Source organism: Corvus brachyrhynchos, unplaced genomic scaffold (assembly GCF_000691975.1).
Source record: "Corvus brachyrhynchos isolate BGI_N302 unplaced genomic scaffold, ASM69197v1 scaffold523, whole genome shotgun sequence".
In the NCBI taxonomy this organism is placed as follows: domain Eukaryota; kingdom Metazoa; phylum Chordata; class Aves; order Passeriformes; family Corvidae; genus Corvus; species Corvus brachyrhynchos.
This window is the reverse complement of record NW_008237265.1, coordinates 2,114,094-2,127,455: the sequence shown is the minus strand read 5'-3', so window position 1 is coordinate 2,127,455 and position 13,362 is coordinate 2,114,094. Positions and strand designations below refer to the sequence as shown.

Here is a 13,362-nt window from a genome sequence, read left to right as displayed (position 1 = left end):
ACCAAGCCACCAGCCACACAGTGGGTGTCTCTGGGCTGAGCTTGGTTTGCTGAGCCACTCTGCTCACACCTCCTGATCACACTTCCTAACGCCCCACTTGCCTTCTGGTTACAGGATATGCTCCTCTCCAAGCTGTGATCCTCATGATGAGTGGCAAAAAAGCTGCTGTGAGGTGATTAAATTTCAGACCAACTGATGGGGTCATGGCTTGGACCAACAGGACAGGTTGAGCAATGATTGGACTAAATGCTAAACATGCCAAGAACTGGCTCCCTCTCTGGCAGCCATCCTAAAGCCTGTTTCATCCTCCAGATGCACCTTTTTCAGACTTTATGGACTTCTTACTTTTTTCCTTTCAGTTGTTAGTCTCCTTCCTGATGGGTTTTTCCACCCCTCCCTTCTCTCCATTCCCTTCTCCCTGGGGAACATGCAGGCCCTTCCCTGGCTGTCCCTCCCGTGCCACCGTCACTCCACCTCCCATCTCAAAACTCCTAGGATGGTAAGCTTGGTCTTCACACGCAGCCAACAGGCTGAAAGGCAAAATCTGACTTACTTACATAAACTCGGGTGTCCCAAAGTGAGATTTCTCTGACAAGGTACATTTTCGGCTCACTTTTAATGGGTTTGGAAAGGAAAACGTAAACTTGAGACATGCCACCCAAATTTAGAGCTTGCTTCAGGAAAGAGTTAAGCATGTCTTGGAATCCCTTTGTACTCAGGGAACATACAGGGGTGCTGGGCACTGTGTATATCCTGTGTTTTCTACGTGTGTGACATGGTCTGTTTAAATATATGATGTAACTACAAGCTCTCCAAAGCCTGTATGCTTCCAGCTCTCCATGAACTTAAGCCTCAGCTGTTACTGAAAGGGAAGCTTCTACACTGGAAAGAGAAACTATATGCAAAGGGCTCCAAATAAGCAGAGAAAGAGAGAAGAGACACACTTAGTTTTTAAAAAATTAAAGAATTATTATTTCTATGCATATCTATATGGCTACATATAATTGTTTAAGCACAATTTCTTCCCTACTCTTTATCTTCCTCTATTTCTCTTAACAGGGATAACTTCTTCACAGCACGAGGATACATAAAATAAAATCTTTTCCTTTTCTTTTTAACAAAATAAAAGGAAATCCAAAATAGATGTTTCACAGTCCAAGACTAATATACGACTGGTAAGATGCCTCTGACACTTCACCTGTGTGAGAGAAAGCAGGTTCTACCACAGCCTCCCAATACCATCAATAAATACCATCATTTTTTCCTCTATTCGTTGCTTCAGAATATCCATAGCTGTAATGGATTTGCTCAGAATTCTCTATCATCTTAACAGTCACTCCTTTGTTATCCCAGCACACGTCACTTCCGTGTGTAATTAGGGAAGAAAGAGACAGGTGACTCACTGTTCCAAGGAACTAAAGCAATTGAAGTAGTGCCCTCATGCTAGCTTCAGTGTAAATTACCCCCAGAAAAACAAAACCAGTTACCCTTCAGGAACTGCTTCATCTCAAGGGAGAGCTGCTGGCAACACTGCATGGTTATGTATTACCTGAGGAAGGCCAGAATCTTTCATTCGGCATGCTGAAAATGTGCTGCTCACCTTTGGTGTTCTCTGGGCTGGGTCTCTTCTGGGCAAGAGCTACAGCCCAGGAAGCAATACTATTTATTACCAACAAAACTATTTCAGCTGCCCCTAACTCCACTATCAGGTGTGCAGAAGAGAAGGACTTATGGTTTGGGGGTCAAGCTGGAACTCCATTCCAGTTCCTGCCCTGCTGGGCCATACGATTTGAGCGAAAATATTTAGTCTCTGCCTCCTGCAGTTCTGCAGTATCTGAGAAACAAATCACCTCCCAACAGCTCAGGGTGCTAGTGGGCATGCACAGAGATCTGTGGTGGGTTCAGCCGGGGCCACTGACAATATAAACAGCTGCTGGAAATGTTACCAGATCTGACACACAACTAGGTATCTCTGAAAGAACAAGAGCAATGGAGAATCTGATCTTCAATTTTAATGGCAGTTTTTCTCCTGAGGGATTGTAAGATAAATTTGAAGGTGAAAAATCAATTATAGGTTAAAACATAATGTAAGCTGGGGTTCCAGAGTGTGTAGACACTATCTCGGAGAGCTTATTTCGGATCACACCACATGGGTCTGCCACCTGCCATCTTCCAAAATCCTTCCCATCATCTAAGCCCTCTACAATCAAGTAATGAAAATTATGTATCTTAAAGTGCCAATATGCACATTAAAAATCAGCAGATCAAAGTAGAATCTAGGACAAAGAATAATGTTTTCCTCTTTTTAAAAAATTATTCTGGGAAACTGTATGGCTCAGGGGCTTGGTATTGGGATATGGAGCCTTTCATCGCTGATCCAAACATGACCCAAGTCGGTAGTGACCAAACAAATGGTTACTGGTTGGCAGAAGCTTTGTGGCCTAGAGTATTTGAAATGAGTTGATGGTCTTAATCCAGTTCCCAGTGGATGACTATCCACATCACAGAAACCACCACCACAATTGGCACCCTCTTTGGCAGCCTTGGCAGGTTGGCCAAGGATTAAATAAGTACAGAGACTGAGCCACCCGCTTATGCCTAGCTAGAGGTTGCCCCTCTAGGTCATGGATGAGACATGAGGATGGGGTGGAGTGGGGAAGCTCACACACCCTCTGCTTGTGCTGTGCTGGTTTTGTGGGTAAGAAGAGGAATTCATTTTTCAGGGCTGTGATTCAGGCACCCTTCACAAGCAGTATATTCATATACATCTGTTTAATTTAAAAAGGAGCCAGAAACTGAAAGAATTTCAGGATTTTTTTCTCAAAAAATATGGCACCAGATTAATTTCTGGGGAATTCATCCAAATCAGGGTAGTTATGCCTGGGCTGCATTTAACAAAACGCACACAACCAACCTGTAAAGTGGCTCTGCTTTGAGAAACATTCCTTTTGCTCTGCTATGTTTTCAGTAAACACTTTAATTATCTCACAAGATGTCTTAGAGCGTACATAATCTGTGCCAGCTGTTGTCAGAAGGCTAAAGCTGATTTCTAATTAGGTGTACAATGGCAACTATCATGTAAGAAAATATCTGATACACCTCAAATAATCCTGTCTGGGCAATACAAAGAAAAGCGGGACTTTGGCTAGTGCTGAAAGTTGGTTTTCAATTTTGGAGAGGTAAAATGCACCAGTTTCTCTTTCCAAAAAACAGCAGTCTCCTAACAAAATACTGTGAGCTAAATCCTGAAGTTATTCAGGCAACATTTGGGTGGAACCAAAGTTTAAAGTTCAACTTTAGGCAGTACCTAGCTGGCTGTGAGTAGGGAAAATAGCACAAGTCTTGCATGTGCTTCCAAGACACAGAGCCATCCTCCCCTGCTTGCAGGTCAAGCAGGCAATGCTGGAAGAGCTTTCCTGCACACTGTCAGGAAAGGCTTCCTCAAAGTTGAAGCAAGATTTGGGAGCACTTTAAGCCACTTCTTGACTACCTCATTTCTTATCTCCTACAGCACTGCAGCAAACATGGCAGGCACCGACAGCTCTGCCCAAGGAAAGACACAGAGAACAAACTCCGCAATTCACTGGAGGCCCCCCTTTCCTACTCACCTCCATGACAGCCAGAACACGTCACTGTCTGTTGGACTTTGCTACACCAAGTCTTTAATATGAAGGTGTGACTGATTCAACCCCTAGCTTCCACACCAAGACAGCAAGGCAAGAAAGCCTGGAACAGCAAGGTGTTTTCAAACTGCAAAAAGGAACTGTCATTTGATCTCCCCTGCAGCATGGCCCTCATATATTTAAGAATTAAAAGACCTTATTGCAAAATGGAAATCCCAGGAAGCAAAAGTGGCAAACTCTTAGAAGGCTCCTCATCTCTTACATACAAAATGGAGCATCTTGTCCAAGGGAGCCACTTCATTATTTGCACCTGAATCAATGCTCAGGTTAGTGGGTCTTTCTGAAGGGAAAGTCCGGATTTGGAAATAAGTGGAGATCAAAGTGGTGAGAAGTAGGATCTCTTCCCTGTTAGTTGGAGGAACACCCCTCAGCCCTGGACGTCCACACATTTCTCCCATGCCAACACATGTTAGGTGTGAAGAGCACCCTAACAGAAGTACTTGACCCAAACTGAACGAATTTCCTAATTGCAGTAAGACGACACTTGACAAAAAATCACACCCATGGACAGATCAGGAGCATCTGGCTGCACCTCATGACTCCTAATGGCCCAGGGGCACAATTACATCATCAGGTGCCACCTGCCAAGTCTTGTTGCTAAGGAACTGGCTTTAGCACACTGCCTAGCTGGGGTGGGGAGAGGAGAGGAGCACACAGGGCCAGCCACACATGCTTGTTTTAAGTGCATTCCTTAAAAGTGAGTATTTACACCAAGAGGCTACCTTGGCTCTGCTCAGAAGCATGTCTGCATTTGGGGATTACAAAGGAAGGAGCAAGCTGTTGTTTCTAAATCCTGTCCTGCACCTCCACACCCCTGGCACAGCTTGCATTCTGTGTTACTGGCTCATGGACATCCCTGAACTTGCACTCTCCATCCACAGCCTTTCCAACCACTCAGTGCAGCCTGCAAGAGTCCCAAAGAGACTAACAGGCCTGGAAAATTTCTTGGCTGGCAATTTTCAAAATGTTTTGCCCTTTTGCTCCTAAGAGAGGACAAAGGCACAGTGAGATGCAGACTGTATGACTTCCAAAGTGCTGTGACCATGAAAACAGCATACTGACTTCAAAATCGACAGCATGTGTCCGGGTGAGGCTGTGCTGCTCACATCACCACTGCATGCAAGTCCTGCTCATCTTCCCTGCTCTCTTTCATCCTTAGTTCAAGGTGTGAAGCCTAACCTCAACACAACAATTAGTGGATCATGGCCCAGCAAGAGAAGACAGAACAAACCTCTGCCAGGGCTGTGGAGCTTCTCTGGAACAATGAAGATCATAAAACACATGACAAAGCTCCATGCCTAGAGGTAAGTTACTCTCGGTCAAAAGGATCTGTCTGGGGAACAAATTTTTAGAGATTAGCCTAATCCAGAGTCTGATGACCTTTAGGTCATAGTGCAAGAACTTCCTCTTTGATACATCTTTTACAACATAACCAGAGTGACATTAACAACAATAACCTGACCCCATCCCTCCCCTCAGAAGCACCTACCCTGGGCAAAGCTCCCCAGAGACAGAGTAGGCAGAGGAATAAAAGACTCCAGGGAGTCTACTAGGGATGTGCCAATCTAATTATCGTGGGCAGTGCCAATAAAAAAAAGCTAAGCAAAAACTGTAAAGCTAGTTGATGTACTCTTTAGGCCATGGGAGTGGAGAACAAGTAATTTACTGTGAATCAGATGAGGCCATATTTATTTGCGCTTCCACCCTCAGCCCTCTCGATAGCGTCAAAGTCCACTGGGTTTGAAACTACCCTGAGAGATTTAGCAGTAGTCCACAGCAGCAGGGAAGGGATTTAAGTCCCATCCTTTGCTTCTTGCTCACTGTGCTGCAGCAGAGCTGTTCTCCATCCAGCAAAATCATCCTTTTCTGTAAGGCTCAGCACAACAGATCTGATTCAGGAATGTTTCCCTTCCTCTTCATTCCCCTTGAATCTCTCACCCTGAGTCATCAGACTACAATATAACTTTAATGTGGAAAGTTTTGTGGGTATGTTTTGTTTTCTTTTAACTTCAGAAAAGAAAAGGTACAACCAGAGGGGGAAAAAAAGTGTCTCATGGTTGAGAGGACTCTTTTGACCAAGGAGTCACATGGCTCCCTGGCGAGCAGCCAAAGGAGTCATGAGAGATGTGGCCATTCCCTTCAGCACTCCCTTAACCATGTCCTGCCTGATGCCCAGCACGCCAGCGGCCACCTCATACCCCAAGGCCAGCAGCTCTCTGAGGCCAAGTCTTGTGTCACACTGCCCACAGTGGCTGTCTGGCTCCCAGGGAAGGAGAAGGCACTGTCAGAAATGACGCTCATGACTTTGGTGAGCAGCCCTTTCCCCGGCCTCTCCCCGAGGGCATGCTTGGCATGGTGGTGAAGAGGGCGACGGCGATGCCGTGTTTCAGATGAGACGCAATCGCGCCGTCTTTGCTGCTTGTGGTCAGAGTCGCTGAAAGTAATGACGCAGCACTTACGCTGCATTTTCTCTTTCCAAAATGCTGTGGCAGCTCTTGCTCTCCTGCCCCTCCCCTACCTTCAAGTCTTGCCAGTGCTGTTATTGCCCTATTAAAGCTGTGGGAAACTGAGGCAGGCAGAAGTCACGATACTGCTATTCAGCATCTCAGACACTAGCCCAGTCTCGGACTGTTCCTGTCTTCAACACAGAGTGAAACCCACCATGGGAAAGTGCAATCTTTAGAGAGACTGGCCCTGGCTAGAGTCCAGATCAATTAGAGATGTGCTTGAGCTTTTTCAGATGCTTTCCTGCCTTGCTGCCAGGAATGTCAGGACTGGTGCTGGTCCTGCATGTCCATACAGCTCTGCTGGGTGCTGCACAGCAGCTGCTGCATTCTACCCCAGCAGTGAGGGAAATGATCCTTGCCAATTCACTTGAATACTGGTAGGATTAATTGACTTACAATCCTTGAATGAAAGAAACTATTATTAAATAGTAGTCACATTTGATAATTATGTCTCACTTCAGCCAGACTAGGAAGGTGGATATGATATCCAGTCCCAGTACTGCAGCACATTAAGATTTTAAATTAGATACAACTCAAAACATTTCCCAGGCCCTATTGCATGCAGATAGTGGTTTATATCTTTCTGGCTTATGCTTACTTCCAGCTTTGAAGCCTGGGATGCTCTGCTATACCTCTCACGCAACAGCAAATGCTGCAAGGTTTTTGATGTGCTTTTCCCCTCAAAAAATTAAATAAGGTTTTGGACTTACGTCTGGCCTTGCTGATTCCAAAGGCCATGATTCTTTCAGTGGCCCGTGGAACTGATTTTGGGGTTTGTCTGGCATGGCCTCCTATCAATATTGTCTTCGCTGTATGTTCTTGTGAACTATGGCCAGATTCCCTATAAATTGCATAAAATGGGAGCCTGTGCCAAGGCTGCATTCAAAAGGATACTGTAAGAACAAGGCTGGTGCTGACTTTCTGTTTGGTACTCTTCTTGATTGCACTGAGTCACTCCATTGACTGCAGCAGAGTCACTCCTGCTTTATTAGCTTGCTGAGCTGTGGATATGGCCTCAGAGGAGAGAAGCCTTAGGTCCTTAGTGCTTAAAGGACAAGATATAAGAGCTTGCTAAAATGCTACACAGTGATGGCCATCCAGAATGAAATTATTTCAAATGCCTTCGGTTGTGCATTCCAAGTACGTGCAGGTGAGACGCAACTTGCCAGCATTACTTTTGCATCACAAATCTGACAGTAACGTCCACAGAGTTCCATCAGGTTTGAAAGTGGTGCCACTGCCTAGTAACAGTGTGGCTGTACTCCAAATAAAACATTTGGAATGTGCAGGAACCAGTGAACTTGGCGCCGCTACATGGGGGAAATTCTTCTGCCACCTATCAAACACCTGACCCTCACTTCCACCCTCACTTGCACACTTGCTGTACCACTGGATGTCCTTTTTCTCCTTATTAGGAACTCAGGGTGATTTCTGACCTTGGACAAAGAGCTGAAACAAAGACTGTCAACATGATGATTAAGTGGGATTTTTGCATAAACGTGAAGTTTATCCTTTTTTAAGGGAAATCTGATCCACTGAAACAAAAATAAATGTTCAAAACCGTAACAGCGATACGGGTACAAACTGTATGCGCTATTAAAATTATTTCCAGGAAAACAAGATACAATAACACTCTGATTTACTCTGTCTTGAGATCTTCTAGAGAATCTATGATTTGCTGTAAAATAATTAGTAGGTGATAATCATCTTGCTGTCAGCTCCTAGTGGAAGAAAGATGTTTTTATGTGAAGAGCAACTCTTGGCCTTAACTATCTTAACTTCAGAAAACATCCCCATACTCCATTAGAACTGAACAAGGCAGTGAACTTTCAGCTCCATCCGGAAAACTGACTTTTAGAAAGAAAGCCCAAGAGGAAAGCATAGAAAAAACAACTCAACGTGTTATCTAAAGTTTTGTCCTAAAAACATGTTGGCAGTAATGAAAGGGAGAAGTCATAGAAATGCATATGGATAGGAAAACTTACTGAGCAAATATTTAGGTCTCTGTATCTAGAATTTCTTTCCATTTTTGCTAGAGCAGTATATGTTCCTTAGGCATGTGTTATAGCAAATACAAATACATAGGAATTGTCTTGGCAAGAAGTAAACAGCAAGTCCTGCACAACTCTCCACAATGGAGAGAAAATATATCCTTCTACATTTGGGGGAGGATTGAAGGGACAGTAAAAGAGGAGAGGGTTCTAATAACCCTTAAAAGACTGAAAGACATTCTCCAGAAACATGCCTTCCTTGTCTTTTCTTCCAGAGTACTCCTGCGCCTACACTCCTGGACTTTCTTATCCTCCTACATAATTCTGGGCTTGTAATCCTGAAGCTTTTGGTGACAAGTTTCTTCAGCTCATTGACAGGGTATTCACATGTGCATGGCACAATTCCAGAACAAAAAAGTCATGGAGATTTTGCTTTTCAGTCATGGTTCTCACAGAGAGAGGCCTGTCTGGTTTTCACAGAACCCTTCCATGTAGAGTTTTACTGTAACACTACGCAAGTTACAGACCTGGGGTAGGCAGGAGAGATGCTCTACAGAAGGGCAGTGGAGCATCAAGGGGGAAAGAGCAAAAATAATGAGAAGAACCAAGCAGACAGGCGAACCTGGAGTTGCAAAAACTTATCTGTCAGGTAATTAACAGGTAGATGTGCTTTGCCAGCAGCCATGAAAGGCGCCAGTGAGAGTCCACTGAGGGTAAAACAACATGCAAAGGTTGTGGGCTGAAGAAATTGGGCTTGCAACATTAACCAGCTCTGTAATGCATGGTGTCGGCACGACTGTAGAGCTCCTTTGATCTACAGTTGGTCCCAGGTTTTTGTTGCTTGGGGTAACTTGGGAGGACTAGAGGGTTAAACCGTATTTTGGGGTTAGGAGGCTCTGTGCATTTCAGCCCCAGTTACACAGTCCTGTGCACTGAGAAAGCCCATGACACCATTCTACCCTCAGCATGCTATATTGCCAGGTACACATGGTATGTTTTTCCCATTGCAAAAAAGGTGTTTGTCAGTCTAACTGTATAATTGCAGGTCATTTTGTTTAGCTCTTTAAATTCTCTTCTGAGGTCTAGCCTTGTTGGGTGTTTAATACGCAAACATATCTCTATTCAATCTTACCTATTCATCTGAATATTTCATATTGCTTTGTACCCACTTTTTATATTATGTTAGTAACCCAACATATGTACTAATTCCATGCTGTCGTCCTACACATTCTGGGTGCTGTCACCTTTCCTTATAATTTCTAAAGTAATTTTTTTTTTTTCAATTTCAAGGCGTGCTAAACATCTAATTTCTGGAACCTGATTGTTTCAAAGGATTGAGAGAGTTGTCTTCATCCAAATGCATTTGGATTCAAGGATATTCAGGATTTGAGTGCTTGAGCTACACCTTGGCAGGGAGAGGAGTAGCCAGCCACAGATTTACCAGAGCTCTCTGGTTTTAGACAGGGAATTTTATTCTGGGTCTCACAGTGAAATGCTGGACTTTACCTTCTAGAGCTACCAAGAAATCATACCACAATTATTCTCCCGTCTTTGTGTAGCTGCTTCAATACATGGAAATATCCTGTCTTAGGCAGGTAAGCCAAGCTTATGGTGGTTCAGCATAAAAATATCTTTTATCTTTTCTGCTGAGCAAAAGCATTAGCTTTAGATGAGCCTGAAAATACTTGATACCCTTTGGATTCACCTGTTCTGCCTATAAGCGAATACATCGCCGAGGGATGGTAAAGTGGAAGGAAGTCCTATTCCAAATCCTCTTAGAGAGGATCATTATTACAGTACCACGTCAAAGGAGAATCTAAGGATCTCAACAGCACTCTCCTTGGGCATTGTATACTGCATAACTAGAGGCTGAGAGAGCAAGCTTGCCCTAAAGTCTCAGTTATAAAATGTACAAGGTGTAAAAGCAGGGAAATGATGGATTTACATGCAGCTCAGTGACTGAGCCAGAGACAAACCCATTCCCGTAACAGTCAGCTTAATCCTGCCCTGATCTAACCAGGATTAGAAGAGTGGGCCAGGCCTGTGTAACCCTGACTGCACCAGCTAAAGTGGGAGCATCAATCACACCGGCTGGCATTGCAGGTGAAGCTGTGCCCACTGTCCCTTTGAAGGCTCTGCCTCACAGAGCAGCTGGGTTGTTCTCTGCCTGTGCAGCTCCCTCCGGCACTGACAGATTAGGAGGCAAACTCCAGGGACTCTCTCCAGCAGTCCTAATCTTTATGGATTAGGCATGACCACTTTCCTGTAGGCATACAAACAATCTGCATTCCTTCTAATCTGCTTCCCACAAGTGTGAAGAAGCCCTGTTGTTAAGGATATGGAATTGTAAGGATGTGGAAGAACCAGCAGAACAAATGCAAAACATGCAGAGGATTTTTCTTTCTCTACATTTCCTAACCAAGCAGTGACATCAACTCACCAATATAAATGATTTGTTGTGTTATGGTGTTAGAAAACATATCTGCTTTGGAGATTTGTGCTGCTATTACTACATACACACACTCTCTCTTATGAATTATTCCAAATCACTTTATAGCAAATAACTGAATTAACTGTGTCTATGTGCCAGCAGATAATCCCCGAAATAAACTTCTTAAGAACCGACTCTCACGTTGCTGGTGAATGCATCCAGCCCTAAAGAAGATGAACAGTGAAAGGGGAGCACCAATGGAAAATGGATGTGCACCACCTTTAAAAGCAGCTAAATATGTGTATGTGTACAGACACATGCACACTCCCACATGCACTGCAAGAAACAGTGGCAGTGTTCTACATAATCCTGGCATTTAGATATTTATACTAATTACACCAATATTATTCAATGGCAGCCTTATACTTTAAATATTGAATTGGATTACCAAAATATATCCAGCATTAAAATGCATCCGCTATTGGAGCCACAGTCAGTTTTCTTTTTCAGAGAGTCAGACACATTTCTTCTGGTTGTAAAAATGTTCACAGTGCCTCAGCAGGCCAAAGGCTACCAGGCAAGCACGCTGAAGAAGATTACTTTATCAGATAGCACACTTACAATATAGAAATCAATTTTATAAAGGAGTTGGTTCTTTAATTTTGGAAGTAGTTGACTAAAATTTAACTTTCTTCCCAGCTATTGCACACCAGACACTGAGGTGTGGTGCCCGTTTCATTTCATTTCACCATTGCCTTATCCATTCTGAAAACCCCATTTCATGACGATGGGATTTCTCCTTGACAGGTTTTGTCGCAGAATAACAGGGCAGCATCCCATCGCCCCCGGCCTGCATTCCCCGCACCAAGAGTGACTGAGCATGGACACCCCGCACTCCGTTTGCTCGCCCGCTGAAACTCGCCCCCTCTATCCCTGAAGGAGCAGCAATGCAGAAGCCAATGAGTCGTTCCCATAGCCAAAAGATGATAGAGATCTCGGGGAAAATTACCGTAACCATTGACAGTCCCTGAGAGCTCACTAAATAGCAGCTTGGGAAGCATCCTTCCCTCCGGAGTCCGGAGAGTGAAGGTAGCAGAAACAGACACCGGTAGATAATGCTCCAACAGGCTCTACTATGCTTTAATCTTCAAAAGCTACCATTAGTAAGCCAGAGAAGTATATTTATACACCAGACAAACACCACAAGTTCAATAGGCTGCTCTCCATTAAGCACTGAAATAACTCCTCTTTCTTTTCACTTCCTACAAGGAGTGAGGCGAAGCACCGCAGCCCGCCCAGCTCTCCCGCAGCTGCTCCCGCTCTGCGGGAAGGATGGGGGGGACACAGCGGAGACGGAGCAAGTGTGGCCGGGGGCTGGGGCCAGGGGTGGCGTGGAGGGGAAGCGGGGGGTTCGGGTCCCAGGCACCCTGTCCCCCTTGGCCCCGCGCGCTGCTTTCTCCCCGGGAAAGCAGCCTGCTCCGTCCCTCCGGAGTGATGGATGGAGGGAGGTGCGCGTCTCCGCGGGTCCAGCTCCGAGTGACCTGCAGAGGAGGGGATGAACTGGGGACGGCCCAGGGAAAGGCGAGAGAGCATTATTTATCCACCACAACTTCTCATTGTCGCGGGGCAGCGCTCAAAAGATCCCCAAGCAGTTGGCTTTAAATAAAGCAGGCATTGCTTCCCTTGTGTTTCCCCTCAGCAGTCGCCTTAGTATTATTATTATACTTCTATAGCTTTTGCTTTCGGACCTTATAATTATGTCACACAGCAAGGGAAACCGCCAGCATCCCAGCATCTGGTGTGCGGTTGAAAACTTTTGTTTTAAGATTTGAACTATTTATAGAAGGAAAACTTGGTAGGATAGTAATTTCCTACGGTTTTGAGAAAAATATGGCTACGCTTATATTAAAAGGGTGTATTTATTTATTTATTACGACTCCTTCCTCCTGTCTAAAAAAAAATAAAATAAATAAAACAAACCAACCAACTAAAGATAGCACGGCAAGCTTTTTTACAAGCTATTGGTCACCTACGCAGCAGACATATCCCTCCTGTGAACAGAAACAGGCGGCTCTGGCTGAATTGATCTAACGTGCTTCCATAAATCTAAGTGCTTTTAAAAATCGGTGGCCAAGACATGTGCATTTCATTAAGAATTAAGAATGCAGAAATAGGCTTTTAGTTTCTTTTTATGGGTGTGTTTATTCCTACTTTTCTCCCATAGCGGTGGGATATGTTTTTTCCATAGCCCACAGAAAATAGACGGACACACACACAGAGGAACACACGTACTTGTTTATGTGCATGTGTTCCTGTGCACGCTTACAGAGAAAAAACCCCACATACATATTAATCCACATATAGTTCAGGGATAGGACCTCAAATTTGCATCCGTCGGGGCACAAAAAACTGAGGTCGGCATGGGGGTGGGAGAGTAGGGAAATCCATCCGGCCCCGGCAGCCGAGATAAATGCGGGACCGGGGATGCCTAGGTGGGATTCCCCATCACCGACAGAGGTGAACCCCTCTGCCGCAGCCCCGGCAGCCTGGGCAGGCTCCGAACCGCCCCAGAGCTCTCCCGGGCCCGATCCCCGCGTTCCGGCACCGAGACTCTTGCCGTACCCCCGGGACTGGGGAGCTGCTCAAGGGAGGGAGAAGGCTCCCCGATTTTAAACCGGCTCCCTCCGCCGGGTACCTGCCGCCCCTAGCGGCCTCCTCTCCGCCCGGCCGGCCCCCCGCCGGGCGCGGCG

The 13,362-nt window shown here is 45.1% G+C and overlaps 1 protein-coding gene across 2 annotated transcripts in view; it reads right to left on the bottom strand.

Annotated features, from left to right (window-relative positions):
• Positions 1-13,362, bottom strand: part of WNT7B (Wnt family member 7B) — a 91,529-nt gene that overhangs the window by 69,988 nt on the left and 8,179 nt on the right. The gene's annotated exons all lie outside the window — the stretch shown is intronic.